The sequence below is a fragment of the Odocoileus virginianus genome, chromosome 18 (genome assembly GCF_023699985.2).
Source record: "Odocoileus virginianus isolate 20LAN1187 ecotype Illinois chromosome 18, Ovbor_1.2, whole genome shotgun sequence".
Lineage (NCBI taxonomy): Eukaryota > Metazoa > Chordata > Mammalia > Artiodactyla > Cervidae > Odocoileus > Odocoileus virginianus.
The window spans coordinates 2,064,056-2,085,204 of NC_069691.1; the positions used below are offsets into that span (position 1 = coordinate 2,064,056).

Sequence of the window (21,149 nt, forward strand, 5' to 3'; positions counted from 1 at the left end):
ATTGATGAGGTGCAATTTCAGATACACAAAAACAAATACTTTGAAGAAATGCCAAAATCATCCCCCATGAATTAATTAAAGCCTAATCTTAGAAACAAATCATTTCATCTTTAATTCATCTTGTTAGTTCTTAAAGATTTTATTCTTGGCCTGCAGAAAAAAGTGACTTTGTTAATATTCTAAGAGTATGAATTTTGTTTACTTTTAAGTAAAATTCATGATATTCCATAATACTAATACATTCTTAAAATGCAGGCAAACTTCAGTTACTGCCAACTGTCCTTGATGTAACACCCTAAAGATTAAACAGTATAATGTCATACATAAATCCTATTATAGCATATAATCTCTAAATTACATTCAAAGGGATAAAAATATACTGCATACTAATGAACTTTACATTTTCATGACACCCTTTCATACTGAATGTGCGAATCTAGTTCCTTTGGATGAAAGTTTATGAAAATCCATTTCTCATAGCTATTAAATACAATATATTCTGCTTATCTCTGCAATCAGTTACTTTGAAAATGTCAATCTTGGAAGTGGATTAACATCTCCCAATTCTCCTACCCCAAATTTTAAGATTTAGTTATGAGCTATCCATAAGAGGTGGCAAAGAAAGATAAAATTAAAGAAATATCTAAAAATAAAAAATATTAAGCTAAACATATATTTGCAGTATGCTTACAACACATTTTTAATACCATGAAAAAAATGAAAGGTTAACAAAAAAGATTCCTTCCCACTCAAAAATTCCACCACAAAAGAGCAAGAGCTCATTTTTCTGAGCAACAAGGATGAGAAATAATACAACCTCCCAAATGTCAGAAATAAACACGCAACAGATTTACTGCATAATACAAGATGTTAAGCAAATTGAAATTTTGAAAATTAAATACAAGGAATACAAACTCCTATTCTCTGAAGTACATTGAATAGTGTTCCTCTCAAAAAAGATATGTCCAAATTCTAACCCCCCAGTACCTGTGACAGATGATGGAAGTAAAGTCCAATATTGCATAGGAACCTGGAATGTTAGGTCCATGAATCAAGGCAAATTGGAAGTGCTCAAACAGGAGATGGCAAGAGTGAACATCAACATTTTAGGAATCAGCGACTAAAATGGACTGGAATGGGTGAATTTAACTCAGATGACCATTATATCTGGTACTCTGGGCAAGAATCCCTTAGAAGAAATGGACTGGCCATCATAGTCAACAAAAGAGTCAGAAACGCAGTACTTGGATGCAATTTCAAAAACGACAGAATGATCTTTGTTTCCAAGGCAAATTACATTCAATACACAGTAATCCAAGTCTACGCCCCGACCAATAATGCTGAAGAAGCTGAATGGTTCTATGAAGACCTACAAGACTTTCTAGAACTAACACCCAAAAAAGATGTCCTTTTCATTATAGGGGACTGGAATGCAAAAGTAGGAAGTCAAGAAACACCTGGAGTAACAGGTAAATTTGGCCTTGGAGTACAAAACGAACCAGGGCAATGGCTAACAGAGTTTTGCCAAGAGAATGCAATGGTCGTAGCAAACACCCTCTTCTAACAACACAAGAGGAGACTCTACAAATGACATCACCAGACGTTCAATACCAAAATCAGATTCATTATATTCTTTGCAGCCAAAGATAGAGAAGGTCTCTATACAGTCAGCAAAAACAAGACCAAGAGCTGCCTGTGGCTCAGGTCATGAACTCCTTACTGCCAAACTCAGACTTAAATTGAAGCAAGTATGGAAACCACTAGGCCATTCAGGTAAGACCTAAATCAAATCCTTATGATTATACAGTGGAAGTGATAGATAGATTCAAGGGATTAGATCTGATAGACAGAGTGCCTGAAGAACTATGGATGGAGGTTCATGACATTGTACAAGAGGCAGGGATCAAGATCATCCCCAAGGAAAAGAAATGCAAAAAGGCAAAATGGTTGTCTGAGGAGGCCTTACAAATAGCTGTGCAAAGAAGAAAAGGAAAGCTACACCCATTTGAATGCAGAGTTCCAAAGAATAGCAAGGAGAGATAAGAAAGTCTTCCTCAGCAATCACTGCAAAGAAATAGAGAAAAACAGTAGACTAGGAAAGATTAGAGATCTCTTCAAGAAAATTAGAGATACCAAGGAAACTTTCATGCAAAGATGGGCTCAATAAAGGACAGAAATGGTATGGACTTAACAGAAGCAGAAGATATTACAAGAGGTGGCAAGAATATACAGAAAAGTGAAAAGTGAAAGTGAAGTTGCTCAGTTGTGTCTGACTCTTTGCGACCCCATATACTGTAGCTTACCGGGCTCGCCAGTCCATGGGATTTTTCCGGGCAAGGATACTGGAGTGGGTTACCATTTCCTTCTCCAGAGGATCTTCCTGACCCAGGGATCGAACACAAGTCTCCCGCATTGCAGGCAGATGCTTTACCCTCTGAGCCACTAGGGAAGCAGAATACACTTTATACAAAAAAAGATCTTCAAGACTCACATAACAACAATAGTGTGATCACTCAGAGCCAGACATCCTGGAATGCGAAGTCAAGTGGGCCTTAGGAAGCATCACTACAAACAAAACTAGTGGAGGTGATGGAATTTTGGTTGAGCTATTTCAAATCCTAAAAGACGATGCTGTGAAAGTGTTGCACTCATTAACGCCAGCAAAAAACTCAGCAGTGGCCACAGGACTGGGAAGGGTGAGTTTTCATTCTCACCCCAAAGAAAGGCAATGTGAAAGAATGCTCTAACTACCACACAATTGTACTCATCTCACACATTAGCAAAGTCATGCCCAAATTTCTCCAAGCCAGGCTTCAACAGTACGTGAACCATGAACTTGCAGATGTTCAAGCTGGATTTAGAAAAGGCAGAGGAACCAGAGATCAAATTGCCAACATCCGCTGGATCATCAAAAAAGCCAGAAAGTTCCAGAAAAACACCTACTTCTGCTTTATTGACTATGCCAAAGCCTTTGACTGTGTGGATCACCACAAACTGTGGAATATTCTTTAAGAGATGGGAATACCAGACCACCTGACCTGCCTCCTGAGAAATCTGTGTGCAGGTCAGGAAGCAACAGTTAGAACTGGACATGGAACAACAGACTGGTTCCAAATAGGAAAAGGAGTACATCAAGGCTGTATATTGTCACCCTGCTTATTTAACTTATATGCAGAGTACATCATGAGAAACGCTGGGCTGGATGAAGCACAAGCTGGAATCAAGACTGCAGGGAGAAATATCAATAACCTCAAATATACAGATGGCACCACACTTATGGCAGAAGCAAAGAATTAAAGAGCCTCTTGATGAAAGTGAAAGAGGAGAGTAAAAAAGTTGGCTTAAAAGCTCAACATTCAGAAAACTACGATCATGGCATCTGGTCCCATCACTTCATGACAAATTGATGGGGAAACAGTGACAGACTTTACTTTGGGGGGCTCCAAAATCACTGCAGATGGTCACTGCAGCCATGAAATTAAAAGATGTTTGCTCCTTGGAAGAAAAATTATGACCAACCTAGACAGCATATTAAAAAGCAGAGACATTACTTTGCCAACAAAGTCCGTCTAGTCAAAGATATGGTTTTTCATGTATGGATGTGAGAGTTGGACTATAAAGAAATCTGAGTGCTGAAAAATTGATGCTTGTGAACTTTTTGAACTTGAGAGTCCCATGGACTGCAAGGAGATCCAACCAGTCCATCCTGAAGGAAATCAGTCTTGAATAAGGACTGATGCTGAAGCTGAAACTCCCAATACTTTTTGGCCACCTGATGCGAAGAGCTGACTCATTTGAAAAGACCCTGATGCTGGGAAAGACGGAAGGCAGGAGGAGCAGGGGACGAGAGAGGATGAGACGGTTGGATGGCATCACCAACTCAACAGATATGAGTCTGAGTAGACTCCTGGAGTTGTTGATGGACAGGGAGGCCTAGCATGCAGCAGTCCATGGATCACAAAGAGTCGGACACGACTGAGCAACCTAACTGACTACCTGTGTATGAGACCTTATTTGAAAATATGCTTCATGGAGAGTAGAATTTAAGAGGGCAAGAATATCAGTGGAAAGAACAGTTGGAAGGCTATGCAATAATCCATCAAAAAATCATATTCAACTAGGACTGTTACAGAAATGACGAGAGATCAGATTCTAGATATACCCCAAAGCTAACTGTTTTTACTGATACACTGCATGTGAGAGAAAGAAGTCAGAGATTATTTTAGTGGTTTTTTGCAACTGGAAAAATGGAGCTTCTATTTGCTGAGGTGAAAAAGTACAGGGACTGAGGAGAGACTAGGGAAGCCAAATCCAGACTTCAGATCTGATTTCTTAGGATGTCTATTAAATATGGAAAACTGTCAGTTACATCTCAGTAAAGATGGGGTGGAATGGGGAAGCCAGAGCAAATTGTCTAAGTTCTCAGAAGAGTCACAGAAATTTATGAAATCTTGTAGAAAATGACTACAGAAGAGAAGCCTGAAGGCCAAGCCCTCTGGCCAACAAAGTTTAAAGATCAGAAACATGTAACAATAGCTAACACATGACACTATGCACCAAGTACTGTTCTCAAAGCTTTAGTACATATATAAAGTCATTTAATCCTCGTAACAACCCTCCATTGTATAAGTCAGGAAACTGAAGCACAAAAGGGTGGGGTGATTTGCCTAAGGCCTACATAATCAGTAGAACCAAGAGTTATAAAGACAAATTAATTCTATACCCCTACTCTTACGCACTGGGCTTCCCTGGTGGCTCAGCTGGTAAAGAATCTGCCTGCAATGTGGGAGACCTGGGTGCCATCCCTAGGTTGGGAAGATCCCCTGGAGGAGGGCATGGCAACCCACTCCAGTATTCTTGTCTGGAGATTCCCCAAGGACAGAGGAGCCTGGTGGGCTGCAGTCCATGGGGTCGCAGAGTTGGACTCGACTGAGCGACCAAGCACAGCACAGTACTCTTAAGCATTACCCATACTACATGTCGGGCAGAAAGGATAAACCGAATATTGAATCCTTGGTTTGGCCAGGGCGGGTAGAGGAACCAAGACAGAAGGTAATCTTAAAGCCAAGGGAAAAATGTCAACCTCTGATGATTAATCCAAAAACAGGAATGAGAGTGGACCACAGGATCTGACAAAGTAGAAGTTACTGGGAACACAGTATTACTGCCACCATAAACTGATACTCTTTTATACTATTTTAAATTTTATAAAGAAGTATTTATAAAAAATTGCCTGTGTGTCTACTAAGTTGCTTCAGTCATGTCCAACTCTGTGTGACCCTATGCACTGTATCCCGCCAGGTTCCGCTACCCATGACATTACAGGCAACAGTACTGGAGTGGGCTGCCAGGCCTAACCTAAATAACATACCCAATTTAACTAACCAGTTTAAGACATCTGATGTATAGATCACTTTATCTCAATTTTCACCAAGTTTATCCCCTTCTATTACTTAAGTCCCTCATGATGGAAATTTTTGCCTAAATATTCATAATTAATCACTGCTTCAATTTTTAAGTCAAAGATTTACTTATTTAACATCCCATGGACAGAGGCGCGACAGGATCCATGTGGCTGCAAAGAGTTGGACACGCACAGCAACAGTGAACAATAGTAAAATCAGCAATAACTTAAATATAAGACAGCTGCTTCCTTAAGCTCTGGAACACCAAAACTAGCATGAGAACTCCCCTCCCCATCTACTACTACTGTAATGATATTAGTAACTACTGATAATCTAACACTGGACCTGATAGTTCTACATGCAAATGAGTCATTTTAATAGCAATTCAATAAAGAATAACTTCATTCATAAAAAACTGCTCAACTTAGCCTCAGTTTTTCCTATTTTGAAATGAATCCTTAGGCTTTAGTTTATTTCATTAAGGTAGACTTTCAGTTTCCCTAGGCCCAATAGGTCTACTGTCCAAGGTCATTCCATTTAATGTAAGAAACCCACAAAACAACCCCAGACAGTTATCAGCCCAAGAATCAGATGTTTGTAAATGCAGTATTTACAAATTACCCCTTTAGCAAATCAGATACATAAACCACTGCAATGGATTACAGAATTTTAAATAAGTCTGGATATATCATGTTGATTTAAATATTATGTTAAATCTAACTGCCCCGGTGATGGTGACTGCAGCCATGAAATTAAAAGACGCTTGCTCCTTGGAAGAAAAGCTATAGCAAACCTAGACAGCATATTAAAAGGCAGAGACATTACCAACAAAAGTCCATATAGGATGGGTTTTCCAGTAGTCATGTATGCATGTAAGAGTTGGACCATAAAAAAAGCTGAGCACTGAAGAACTGATGCTTTTGAACTGTGATGTTGAAGAAGACTCTTAAGAGTTCCTTGGACTGCAAGGAGATCAATCCAGTCAATCCTAAAGGAAATCAGTCCTGAATTGGAAGACTGATGCTGAAGCTGAAGCTCCAATATTTTGGCCACCTGATGCAAAGAACTGACTCACTGGAATAGACCCTGATCCTGGGAAAGATTGAAGGCAGGAGGAGAAGGGGATGACAGAAGATGAGATGGTCGGATGGCAACACTGACTCAATGGACATGAATTTGAGTAAGCTCCAGGACCTGGTGATGGACAGAGAAGCCTGGCATGCTGCAGTCCATGGGGTCACAAAGAGGCGGGCACAACTGAGTGACTGAAATGAACTGAACTGCCCTGGTAAGAGTATTTGATACTATTTCCCTTCTAATCCCAACTACAAAAGGAAAGAATTCCAGAAAGAGGTGTCATGGGATTCAGGATGACTATGTGACCAGGAGAGCAGAAACAAAATCCTGCCAAGCCCTACCAGTAAAAAATGGAACACTTCTTGCTCTCCCAGCTCTGGCATATTTTTTTTTAATGTTTGATCCACTGATGGAAGTCAACAATGGGAATCTGGAAAACTACCATTAAGGACTGAATAAAACAGGAAACAACTTACCAGTGATCCAAAACACTGTCTGAATCTTTAGATGTCATAGACTGATTCCTAGATTTATCAATTCAGTTAACAATATTATTACACATTAAGTTGCTACATAATAAGATCTGCCACAAAAGCACTCAACAAGTGTTAGCTGAATGACATAAAGATAGAAGGCTTCGGAAATTTACAAAATAACATGCACAATACAGTTATAATGAATTCTACTAAAAGACTCCATTGAATATCTATTCCTGTAGTTATAAAACACATCTGGAATAACATAACAAAAGTCCAGTATCTAACTAACACTGGGCAGGGAAAGGAGAGGCTCAAGGCAAGAGAACAAACTAGGCTTGAGTTTACAGAACTGCCAAAGGGTGAAGAGGAGGGTGGGGGTAGTGTTAAGAGTAGAAGGCAACACAGCATTGTCGTTAAGTGTGTGGGCTTTGGAGCAAGACTGCTTGGGTTGAAATCCTGAGACTCACACTTACTTAGGGACATCACTTTACCTCTTATACCTATTTCCTCAACTATAAATGAAATGACACAAGCAGTAACTCACTGGGTTGTTGTGAGGATGAAATGAATACATACAAAGTGCTCAGAAAAGTACAATAAATATTTATCATTAATACTGAAATTGTACTCATACTTGCCTAGTAAACTGAAGCAAAAATGGATGCTGAGTTGAACCATATAAAGCTATTTTTGTAGATAAAAACACTGAATTTATATCATTTTTTAATGATTCAACTGAATATAAAAGAGCGAGCTACTAAATTAAGTCGCTAAGAATAGCAGTGGACAAAACAGAAAGAGATTCACAGACACAGAGATCAGACTTGTGGCTACCAAGGGGACAGGGGTAAGGAGAGAGACAGACTGGGAATTTGGGATTGGTAGACGCAAGCTGTTATATTAGAATGGGATACAACAAGGCCCGACTGTAAAGCACAGGGAACCCTATGTCATCTCCTGGGGTAAACCGTAGCGGAAAAGAACACGTTAAAGAAGGAATGTATATACCGCAGAGATTGGCACATCGTCATAAATCAACTATACTTCAGTTTAAAAAAAGAGAACGCCAATGGGACCCAAGGGCTAACAGCTAGAGTCAACCCAGCAATGTACTCAGCAGCTCCAAAATATAACTGAAGGTAAAGGACTCTGCAGCATGTTGAAAACAAACCATGTTTCAAATAATAAAGGAGACAATTCTGTATGACTGAGCTCTAAGACAACCTATATTTCACAGTGGATTGATTTCGAAAACTGAACTAATATTTTATGTTCGAGTATCTAGTTTCTCTCTCTGAGTCACAAAAGGAATGTTCTCACAATTTCAAAGGTACACGTGGTACTATTATTTAATGAATTTTTTAAATCCCTAATTTTGGCAACATGAACATTTTACTAAGTTAATGCTAGTTTATAAGATTGTTAATGCAAAAATTGCTAAGAAACATTTTAAATCAACCGAATGTATTATGAAAATATATTTGTATTTCACAAATATCTACAGCGATTTGAATATAAAGTTGCTCTTATTTTCCTAAATATTTCCAACAGGATGTTTCTACAATTTAACATACTTTCTATAATATACCTTAAAGGCTGTCAATCTCTCAAATTGAAACAAGTACACTAAAACCTCAAAAAATGACAGCACAATTTCAAGATAGCCAGTTTTCCACATGCCTGTCTTTGTTCATCTTTTAAATTTCTATAACCTAACTATGGATCTTTAAATGATATGTAAAAGCATATAAGTAAAAATAATACTAATATAAAGTACAGCTTATAGTTAAAGTATACCTCCATGATTAATAAAAATTAAAATTATGCTTAAGGTTTTATAAAAGACTGATAATTATAATTTTACAATATTTTTTAAATCTCAAAAAAAGGCCAGCCTCAAACTTCTACTTCTCATTCTTCTCAGCATCAGATTAAGAACTTACCTATGAAAGAAAAATGAATAATGACAAACTCTTATGGTAATAATTTCTCTATACACCAGAAATTTATATATTTCCATACCCCTTTTTTGAGATGTAAGTCACACACTGTAAAAATCACCCTTTCAGAGTATAAAATTTTGTGTTTTAATACAATCAACAAAGGTGTTCAACCTTGACTTAATTCCAGAACATCTTCCATAAATACCACATCCATTAAAGTCACTCCCCACCCCCATCTCCTCCCAACTCCTGGCAACTATTAACCTGCTTTCTATCGCTATTAATTTGCCTATTTTGGACATCTCATAAATAAAATCATAGAACAGATAGCCTTCTATATCTAGTTTCTTGTACTCAGCATGTTTTAGAGGTTTATACATGCTGTAGTATTCCTCTGTACTTCATGCCTTTTTATGGCTGAATAACATTCCAGTCTAAGAACATACTGCAATTTATCCATTCATCAACTGATGGACATTTGCGTTATTTCCATGTTTTGGTTATTATGAAAAAAAGCTGCTATGAATGTTGTTATTTCACCCCATTTTAAGATACAGCTGCATGACAAAGTTTTAAAGTTTAAAACAAATCACAGAGGTACTAGCACAAGTCTTTGAAGACTCTGAAGACCTTGATACAATTTCAAGTAACAGTTTATTCTTCTTTAGATAGACTCTGCTCTTCTGAGTTTATTCTTTTTCATTAAATATCATCCAATCAAGTGAAATACAGAAAACCTCATCTACCTTTTGCAAATAGATACGAAGTACAAAGAAAGCTACAACATAAAATATTCTAAGTTTCTTATGTTGACTTAATCTAGCTTTTTTTTTTTAAGAAACCTACATGTCTCACATTTCACTTGAATATTTAAGTAAAATTAAAGTAATTTGTTACAATGATGAAATTACAAATTTAAGAATATACCAAATATATATGCTTAACTATCTACATTTTTATGCTTTGAGATGTTCTAAAGCACTATAGCAAAAACTTCTACTAATATACAGAATTATTCTGATGAATTTGAAAAGATTCAACCTCCAAATATTTACTTTTTGCAAATAAAACAACCAAATCATCTAAGATGTCGAAAAACTGACTGAAGGTTAAAATTTACCCCATTTGTTTGGAAGCAAAGATTGATTAACTGTCTTGATTATCTAATTTAAAATATTTTGATATGAATCTCAAATCTCTACTTGAAAATATAAATTATAGGATATTTATTTAAATTACACATAATGTGGCCAAGAACCCCTAATATTACAACTGTAACCAGAGTTTCCAATACATCAATTTAGTAACTTTTACGCCAATAACATTTTTATTTGCTTTATGACAAAAGACAACAAAAATGGTATCAAAACAACACAAAATTAGTTCTCTACAAGTAAGTGACATGTTCAGAATACTCTATCAAAATAAATTCAAAGCATTAAAAAAAAAATCTTTTTTGAGATTACAGAACTATATCAGTTTCTTAAAAATACTGTTTTTATTCTATGCTAAATATATTAAAAATCATTGAATTGTACTGCTGTTTTACTAAGTATTAGAATTTTTTTATATACCTATTTTTTTAAATGAATTTTACTTGGGACTTCCCTGGTAGTCCAGTGGTTAGGAGTTCATCTTTCAATGCAGAGGATGTGAGTTTGATCCCTGGTCCGAGAACTAAGACCCCCATGTGCCCAAATTAAGACCCAACAGAGCCAAATAAATATTTTTTTAATGAATTTTACTTAGTAAAATTTTAGAGTATATTTATATAAGTGTTCATTTGAAAATCTACTTCTAATAAGCGCCCATGGGGAAGTTTCATTTAAAAAATGAGCGAGAGACAAACTAGCATTCTACAATTTCTTTTTCTCTAACTTTAACTACGTATTTAAACCAATTAGATCCAGTTTTTTTCATGTGTAGAATATCAAATATACCATGTGCCTAATACTTAATTCGAAGCCAACAGATATTTACTGAGTGGTCTACTACATGCCTAACATTATGCTAAGCACTGAGAAAAAATAACCATTCTGGTTTTTCCTATCTTTCTCCCTCCTTGTCTGTCTGGTCTACACATATAATCACTTGATGAAAGATGCCAGCAGGAGAGCACTACCACCCTCATTTACTACACACTCGACTTAAATTATACTCAGGGACTCTGAACCCAGAATTCAAATAAATACTAACTATGAAGAAGAATTCACAAGAATCTGTTTCCTGTAGGGCACTCATCACTGAGGGGTAAAATTTTTCTCGTATGCATCATGAAGGAAGATCCTTTTGCCATGTTGTTGGCAAAACTGTCAATCATCTTGATGAGCAGCAAATAAATGAATGCCCAATGATGGGATTCTGTATTATCCTTAAAAAAGAAATCCATCAACTGAACATCAACAGGTAAATGTTTATACTCGACAGCCATCAATTTCAACTATCCATGCAAAGAGACAGGTGAGCTGGACTGGTAAACCTCGAAATTAGAGAAGTATTAATCGTCTGCTTCCAGCCAATATAAACAGATGTTATTTTTAAACAGGGAAAATCATCTCTTCCACTGAAATTTATTTGCAGCAGATAATGTTCTGTTACATTTTTAATCAAGCAGATGAAGTTACATTTAAATTGAAAATCTGCTTCACTCAACTAATCAGGCAAGTAAAATTCAGAGATGATTGAATGGCATTACACAGCACAATATTACGGCAGGTAAATTGGGAAATTTACCTGTCACACCACACAGCGTATTGTTCAGCCACTGCATCTGCAACTTAGAAGCAAAGCGCTAAGACAAAAAGGGAAAGGCATGTTAAACAGACTTATAAATCCATCATATTTTATGAAAACATTATTAAGGCTGTCAACAAAATAAATAAATAAATAAATGTTTTTTAAAAGAAAAAGGAAAAAGCACAGCTCCTCTCAGGAAATCAATGAAGATTTACATGGGTATGCATATGTTTCATGTAAATAGCATGGCTGGTTATTTTGAAAATCAAGATACATCCCAGGCTAAGGGAAAAAATCAAATATTACATTACAGTAAAAGGCAAAAATCAATGACAGGCATACCCCTGATATTATGTGATCAAACAAGAAGGGGAAATAAAACACTTTATCAAGAAGTATATAAAACAAGCAACATTACATTGCTTTGTAAAATAACTATGACATCACTTAGTAAAGATCATTAAATTTATATACAACAAAAACACCACATTTTAAAATACTGTCAACTCACCCTACTTAAGCCCAGTCCAGTTTATTTTTTTTAATATAAATTTATTTATTTTAATTGGAGGCTACTTACAACATTGTATTGGTTTTGCCATACAATGACATGAATCCACCACAGGTGTACATGTGTTCCCCATCCTGAACCCCCCCCCCCCACCTCCCTCCCCATCCCATCCCTCTGGGTCATCCCAATGCACCAGCTCCGAGCACCCTGTCTCATGCATCGAACCTGGACTGCCGATCTGTTTCACATATGATAATATACATGTTTCAATGTCATTCTCCCAAATCATCCCACCCTCGCCCTCTCCCACAGTCCAAAAGACTGTTCTATACATCTGTGTCTCTTTTTTGCTGTCTCGCATATAGGGTTATTGTTACCATCTTTCTAAATTCCATATATATGCATTAGTATACTGTACTGGTGTTTTTCTTTCTGGCTTACTTCACTCTGTATAATAGGCTCCAATTTCATCCACCTCCAGTCCAGTTTAGGCAGTTGTAGTTCCCTATACAACATCCAAAAAATACTAACATCCAAAAAACAATCTAATGTCTATCTCAGTTGTTTCTATCCACTGAAACCTAAAATTTACTTCTATGCTTATATTTGTAAATTCAAATACTGTTGCTACAACAGCTGAACTTGTAACATTTACTGTGAATTATTCCAACATCACATACCAAGTTACACCTTACTTATAATTTAGTTTCATCCTCATAACCTTTGAAATACAGCTGGCCCTCCTATCCACAGGAGATTGGTTCCAGGATCCTCGAAAGACATCAAAATCCATGGATACTCAAGTCCCGTATATAAAATAACATAGTACAGTCAGCCCTCTGTATTCATGGATACTCAAGTCCCGTATATAAAACAACACAGTACTGTCAGCCCTCTGTATCCATGCATTCAGCTCCCACATATCCAACCAACAGTGGATCAGACAGCTGACTGTTTAGAGGCTCACATGCCACCATCATTCGCTTTCCTTTCTTCCTTTCCTGTTTTTTTCCCTCTTTCCTTCTTTTGGTTTTATCTTTCCATTAGGAGTAATGGATTTGGACTGGTATGTCCATACCCTGTCACGCCACAACAAAAGATGGAAGATCTTTGTGTCTCAACTAAGACTTAGTGCTTCTCATACTGCACAAAGATTAGTCTTTGAATCACTATAGTGATTTGTTCAAGTCTGTATATATTTCTTACTTGACTGATTTTAAAGTTGGTCAAAAACAGAGGTTCTCAATTTGAACTAACCATTAGACTCTAACATATTGGAGCTTTTTCTATGCTGCTGCCCAGGTCCTAGTTAATCAGAACTCCTGGGCAATAGCAGGTTTTTTTTCTTAAACTCTCCAGATTATCCTAACAGCAGGGAGAACCACTGTTCCAAGGACTCAACTCTGCATAAACTGTGGCAGCCCAAACTGATGTGTCTTCCCAAGTACAGCATTCACAGTTATGCTACCACCATTTGAGGTTTACATTCCTTATGTCTTTTCAGTTCTTCCTGTAAATAGCTTTGGCTTTAAAAGACCTCTATAACTCAGGAACACTGTAATGTTTAAACGGCGATAGATTAAAAAGTCAGAGGCAGAAGGTAGTGACTGACCTGAGAAGCACTGTTGATGAGAAAGACGCATATTCCAAGGTGAAGACTACAAAAGGTGGATATACTAAGCCACCAGCATAAAAACCTGTGTTTCCCAAAGCACAGTGATAAGACTATCATTTAAAACTTGATGATGCTTTTTGTACTAAAGCAACAATCTATGGGGTGACAAAGTTCTCAAGCTAACTTAATAAAAGTTTATTTAACCCTTAAGGCTAAAAAATATTCATCTGAAGAATGTGAAACTGCCACATTCAGCCATTATATCAATTTCATATAATTCAACCTAATACTTTACATTTTCAATAAAAGACAGAAAAACAGTGATTACAACAACAGTATTTAAACAGAACTAAGAAATTACTTCTTAATTTAATATTAACACTTGGCGAAAAGGTTGGCTAGGTCATATGGTCTGTAAGACAGACAATTCTGTTTATTCATAATGAAAGGGACAAAACAGTTTTCTGGGAGATGCAGACACAGGCTATAAAATGGAGAGACGAACTCTGAGGAATGAGACCAAACTAGCAGAGACAGAGCCGAAGTTTGGAATCACAGGAAATGAAAGCCAAAGCTGTAGAACAATGAACCAGAGTCCTTAGTTCAGAAATGCAGCTGCAAGTCAGATAAGGTTACACAAGGTTCACACACGCATACTTAGGGAGAGAAGAAAAGAACTTTAAAGAGTAAGGAGACATGTATTCTCAAGGTGAGATGACAGGAAAAACAGACTGGATAAGGTATCCTAACTAGATCCAGTGAACCACAGAATCAGGTGTTCTTTATTTTTAATTGAAGTACAGCTGATGTATACCATATAAGTTACAGTAAAGAGTAAGGAAACATGTATTCTCAAGGTGAGATAACAGGAAAAACAGACTGGATAAGGTATCCTAACTAGATCCAGTGAACCACAGAATCAGGTGTTCTTTATTTTTAATTGAAGTACAGCTGATGTATACCATATAAGTTACAGTAAAGAGTAAGGAAACATGTATTCTCAAGGTGAGATGACAGGAAAAACAGACTGGATAAGGTATCCTAACTAGATCCAGTGAATCACAGAATCAGGTGTTCTTTATTTTTAATTGAAGTACAGCTGATGTATACCATGTTACAGGTGGTACAACATATCAATTCACAACTTTCAAGAGCCATGCTCCATTCACAGTGATTAGAAGACACTGGCTACCTGCCCATTGATTATTTATAAATAAAAATATTTATAAAAACAAATCATTTATATATAGAATTTTTCTCTATTTCAGATTATTTCCTTAGGATGATGCATCAAAAGACTCAATCACTCTTTAAAGCCTCAGATAATGCCAAAGTATTTAAAAGTCATGCCTTTCAACATTTCTCCCAAATGTACTGTTTTACTGTTATGTGGGCTTCCAAAATGTCACTCAAGCTCCCCTCCTTCCCTCCCTGGGCTGCATCCTTAGGAAGGTGCCCCCCTCTTTGTCCCCACAGCATCCTAGGCATGCTGTGCTTAACCAGAGTGCTTAGTAATCTGCTGCACAATTTTTCACTTGTCTCTACCCAATGTGACTACAAATTCCTAGAGAGAACAGAAGAAATCTTTATCTGTGTAGCTCCAGTTCCTTGCATATAAGTGGGAGTTCAAAAAAATGTTTACTGAACTAATAAATGTTAACAAATACTATTAAAACACTGTCATGAATGTGTATTACAACAGTTAATGGTTTTCCTGGGTGACTAAGCAATGATGATACCACTGACACATTTAAGACACTATAAGATCAGTGTAAAACTAGAGATGAGTTAAGCTGAATTTGTGACGATTCTAAGACACTCAAATGGGGAGATCGTAAAGGAATGACTGGAGGGTATGACTGTAACTTAGACTTTGGAGTCATTGGCAGATACCTAAAAGAGTGGGGATAAGAAGGAAAAAAACAATTTTGCAAAGCAATTATCCTTCAATTAAAAATTTTTTTAAAAAGAAGGAAAAAAACAAATGAATAAAAGTAACAGGTACACAATCTCGTTTACTATATGAAGTGAAAGGGAAAGTGTTAGTTGCTCAGTCAGGTCTGAGTATTTGCAACCCCATGGACTGTAGCCCACCAGGCTCCTCCTGTCTATGGAATTCTCCAGGCAAGAATATTGAAGTGGATTGCCATTCCCTTCTCCAGGGGATCTTCCCTGGCCCAGGGATTGAACCTGGGTCTCCCGCATTGCAGGCAGATTCTTTACCAACTGAGTCACCAGGGAAGCCCACACATCGCCTCTAATCTTCAGTTTGTTCTTAAACTGATAACCTGATAGACATAGAAAGGCATGTTTTAAATTTAAAAGGCATGAGGCTTATAAAACACAGCTATCATACATCATTAAACAACTGAATATACAAATGTCTTTTATTTAATGAAGCTGGTAATCGACCAGGTCAGCATCATCCACAGAGTAAATGATAATTTATCAGTATGATTTAAGAGATACTAGTAACATATCTAATCAAAATAATTTTTTCCACCTGAAAAAACTCATTGCTGTGAATCAAATATAAATTACATTGAAAAAGGTAACCTCTTAAACCATTATAAGTTAATAGATTTATGACTTATTAGTGACTAGTTCTGTAGAACTCAAGATCCTCTGGTTGAGGCAACATCAGCAGGAAAAGAGAGTCCCCAAAGAAGAGGTCTCTCAAGAAGATGCCAAATACAGACAAAATACTAATTTTGTCTATTACAGAAATTCACAACACTTAAATGCAGTATTTACAAATATGCTAACAGTTCAGCAGCAATAAAATGTCTGAGTTGGCATTCTACCATCTAATTCTCACCAGTACCAAAAATGTACCTCCACTCCATTTCAAACTATTTTAGCATACATGTGCTTACTCGCTCAGCTGTGTCTTTCTGTGACCCCACGGACTGTAGCCTGCTAGGCTCTTCTGTCCATGGGATTTTTCGGGCAAGAATATTGGAGTGGGTCGCCATTTGCCTCCTCTGGGGGATCTTCCCAGCCCAGGGATCAAACCCATGTCTCCTGCGTCTCTACATTGTAGGAAGATTCTTTAATGCTGAGCCATCAAAAAAGCACATTAAAAATAAGGACTGCTTCCTAAATAACCATAGCAGTAATATCAAATCTACTTTTAATATCATTAAGTAGAATTAAATAATTTCTCAATTTTTTTCACCCTTGAGATTCTGTAATTTCAAAAATTCACTTTTAATAAACATCTCACTCCATTAAAAAAAAAAATCAAACTTGTAAGACACATTGGATAATGCTTACATTCCTAAATTTTAGTATTAAGTATCCCTTCTTCCTCTCAAATATGTTATTTTTGCTTCAGAAAAACATGTGGTAGGTACCTCAGCATTAATTTTTTTTTAATTAAGTTTTTTAAAAGGCTTAGCAGCAACACCTCTATCAAAGACACATTTATAAGACAACTGGTGGGAAACACATGCCTGGCTCTTTGCAAAAGTGACTGGCCAGATTAAACTTCTCACTTTGGGCAAAAAGAAATCCTAACTGAACAGAACTGGCAAAGACACTGGCACATTTAATGTAATTTGAAATAAAGTTTTTAATTTATGGTCTTTTTCATATGGCTGGTAGACACATTAAATTTCTTAATTTACCAACTGCTCAATGATACAAATTTACATACTAGGCTGACACAGGAACACCAAAGGAGAAACTGCTACCATTAATAAGCTCACTAAACTTGGCAAGAAAGGCAAACTTAACAGGGCACCAAGAAGGCAGAAAAAGACAAACTGACAGGATCAGGACCCCAGTGACTTTTGCTCCATATACTCCACTGCCTCAATATTTTTTCAAAAAGAATACAGCAATAATTTAATAAGAAATGAGGCCCAGAATTTAGAAATTTTCTTTATAGTCCACTTTGTATCTAAAGGAATGGTAGTACTATATACAATAAAAAACTTATTCTTTGGAAACAATAACCCCACATTACAGAAACCATTACACAATGATTTTAAAAAAACAAATATATCTTAAAGAATTTCTGAAGGCTTTTAATTACAAACCAACAATGCTGATTACAGGGGAATTAGAGTCAAGATTAAGCAACCATAAGTGAAATTCCCACTGGAGCTCAATCCAGGGTCAGAGGAACTGGCAGATATGTGGCTTGCAAAACAGGTTAAGAGTCTCTTAAGTCTTCCAAGCATTTCTCAGGGTGACAACTCACCCCTAGCGGGTAGGTCTCTAGTGAAATAATAGGCTCCATTCTCATAACAAAATATTTGTGTCTTTTCAGAAAGAACTTATCCCAGAGTAACAGAATTTTAGTCAACAAATAACTGCCTTCCTGACATCAATGGAATGGTTCCCCTGAGTTGATATCAAATCTCAAAAAAAAAAGAAAAAAGATAAGAAAGATGATATAATACTAGTAGAACAAGATATTTTAAAGTCTACTATAGGTAGGGTCCTGACTATATAACCTTTGTATTTTGTTTCCTGATAAAGAGCGGAACTTACAGTTAGGCTTTCCAGTTCATTGACCATCAAGACCAAAATTATTGCTTAACACAGCAACAATAACAGGAACTTGTTAGAAAATCTTTCAACAGTTCAAAGAACTGCTACACAAACTACATAGAATTAGAATGATGTCTCAGAATACAGGAAGGGTCCTCCTGGCCTTTTAAAAGTTAATTTATTAAGTCCATAAATCCATATTCAGTACTTTATGTAATTCATTTTACCAGGCATTAGGAATAATGAATATGCTAGAATATGCCAAAAATACAAGGAGATAGCAAATGTAAAGTGAACTGCCTTTCTCCCAATAAGCAGATTTAGAACTAAGCGTTCTGGCATCCAAATATATAAACCATTAGGGAAACAGATGAAATGCTCTATAGCACAAAGTCAAACCTCAAGAAATTATATCAAATCAAGAGTATGTACCAAACCTTTGCCTCCAACTAAGACCAAGTAGTAAGGATCTAATTTGCCAGCCCACCTGAAGCCACTGAAACAAATTTTAAAAGCAGACAAAACACATGAAACAATGAGGTTAAGACACTGGATATCAGGCAATAAAGGACAATAAAATCACTGAGAGACAGGTAGGTAAACCCTACCATTACTGTAGCTTATTGCCTTGAGAGTTTCCAAGCCACACGACAGGGAGTGGGAACCCAGGCAAACCCTGACAAATACTAAGAGTTTGAGAGAAAAGCCAAGAACCTAGAAGGCCAAGGCAGGCTAGGTTCAAAAGACAGCAATAAAGGGGGGCGGAACGATCACACAGGTCCCCAACAGGCCCCCACTGAGCACCTAGCGGAGTGTTCAGCACGTGGGCATGAAAACCACCTGCGTCTAGGGAGAGAATCGTATAAGAGAAGACAGAACCACTCACCCACAGGGGGATGCAAATAGTACCTGTTTTCACCAGTGAGGCTGCAGAACCCCGTAGTTCCCTGGATGCTCTGTAGAGCACCCAAAGGGTCTTGCCTCCACAGTGGGGCACTAATTAGCCTGAGACTAAATACCGTCCTGTCCCACCCAACAGTCTTAAGAGCAAGACCCAAAGGGTCAGATAATTACAAAGTAATCTAATTGCATCTCAGAAGAAAGGTCAAGAATATTTATAGAAATATAAAAGTAATCAGTACCAAATAGTGTCTGGCATCTAATCAAAGATTGGAAGGCATGCAAAAAAGCAGGAAAATATGATTCACAGTGAAGAGAAAAATCAATGTACCAACCGAGGTTTAACTCAGATGTTAAAATTAGGAGACAAAAACATTAAAACACTTGTAATAACTGCATCCCTCATGTACAAAAATTAAGCATAGACATGGATGATATTTTAAAAGGATACAAATCAAACTTCTACAGATGAAAGCTATACTGTCTCAGATTAAAAATACTAGATTGGGTGGAATTACTGGCAGATTAGGCACTGCAGAAGAAAAAAATTAATGAACCTTAAGACACAGCAGTAAGACTTATCTAAAATAAAACACACAGAGAAAAAAATAATTAATAAGATTTAAAAATAATGAAAATAGCAGCAGTGAGCTATGAGATAATTTCAAGTAAGCTAAGACACATATAACTGAAATACCTAAAGTGGGGAGACAGGAAAAAAACACTGATTAATTGCTGAAATCTTCCCAATTTTGACCTAAATGGCATTCTTTTTTAGATCATTTACCAAGAAAGATCATATTCCAGGCTATAAGTTTTATAAACTTAAAAGGATTCAAGTCATACAAAATATGTATATTGTTATTTAGTATACAAGCTAAATAAAAAATTAATACCAACTCTCTGAAGAATCCAAAAATATATAAGGAAACTAAATAACAGACTTTGGAATAAAAGTCCTGTGGATCAAAGAAGAAATCACAAAAGATATCAGAACATATTTTGAACAGAGAGAAAATGAAGACACAACATGTCAAAATTTGTAGAATCCTGCTAAAATAGTATTTAGGAGGAAATGTATAGCATGAAAGAAATGGTCTCGCATCAATAACCTTAGTGTACACCTTAAGAAACTACGAAAATAAGAGCAAATAGCATCCACCGTAAAGAAAAAAAAAAAAAAAATCAAAGTTAAAAGCAAAAAACTAGAAATCGAAAGTAACTTCTTTGCGAAAATCAACAAAATTGACTAATCGCAATCTAGACAAATCAAGGGGAAAAAAACAACAGAGAAAGGTGATATCACTAGAGTGCATCATTCTTCTAAACATATTACAATCAGGAAATATTAAGATCAACACAGGGCCAATAAATTCAACAGCTCAGATGAAATTTTTTAAATCCTTGAAAAACATGAACTTCTAAAACTTCACTGAAGAAATAACTTAAGTATAAGTAGCTCTTCCCTGGTGGTTCAGGCAGTAAAGAATCTGCCTGCAATGCGGGAGAGCTAGGTTCGATCCCTGGGTTGGGAGGACCCCCTGGAGGAGGACATGACAACCCACTCCAGTATTCTTGCCTGGAGAATCCCCATGGACAGAGGAGCCTGGCGGCTACAGTCACGGGGTCACAAGAGTCAGACACGATGGAGTGACTACGCACAAGCAGCTCTAGGTCTCCTAAAGAACTTGCAGTTTAAAAAACTTCCCAAAGAGAAAACTCAAGACCCGGATGGTTTCACTAGTTAATTCTACCAAATATTTAAGGAAGAAATTATACCAATCCTACACAAACTCTTTCAGAAAACAGAATATTTCCTAGCTCATTCAATGAGGTCAGTATTTCTCAAACCAAAACCAAAGAAAACTACAAATATCCCTCATTAATATATATGCAAAAATTCTAAACATTAGCAGATTGATTTAATATATCATGACTAAGTATGGCTTAATCCAGGAATACAGGATGCTTTAATACTAAAAA

The 21,149-nt window shown here is 36.6% G+C and overlaps 1 protein-coding gene and 1 non-coding gene across 2 annotated transcripts in view; both read right to left on the minus strand.

The window, feature by feature from the left end:
- Positions 1-21,149, minus strand: part of ZCCHC7 (zinc finger CCHC-type containing 7) — a 237,757-nt gene that overhangs the window by 178,244 nt on the left and 38,364 nt on the right. The window lies entirely within an intron of this gene.
- On the minus strand, positions 15,935-16,007 carry TRNAC-GCA (transfer RNA cysteine (anticodon GCA)). Its single transcript has one exon. It is a non-coding gene; the product is annotated as a tRNA-Cys (tRNA).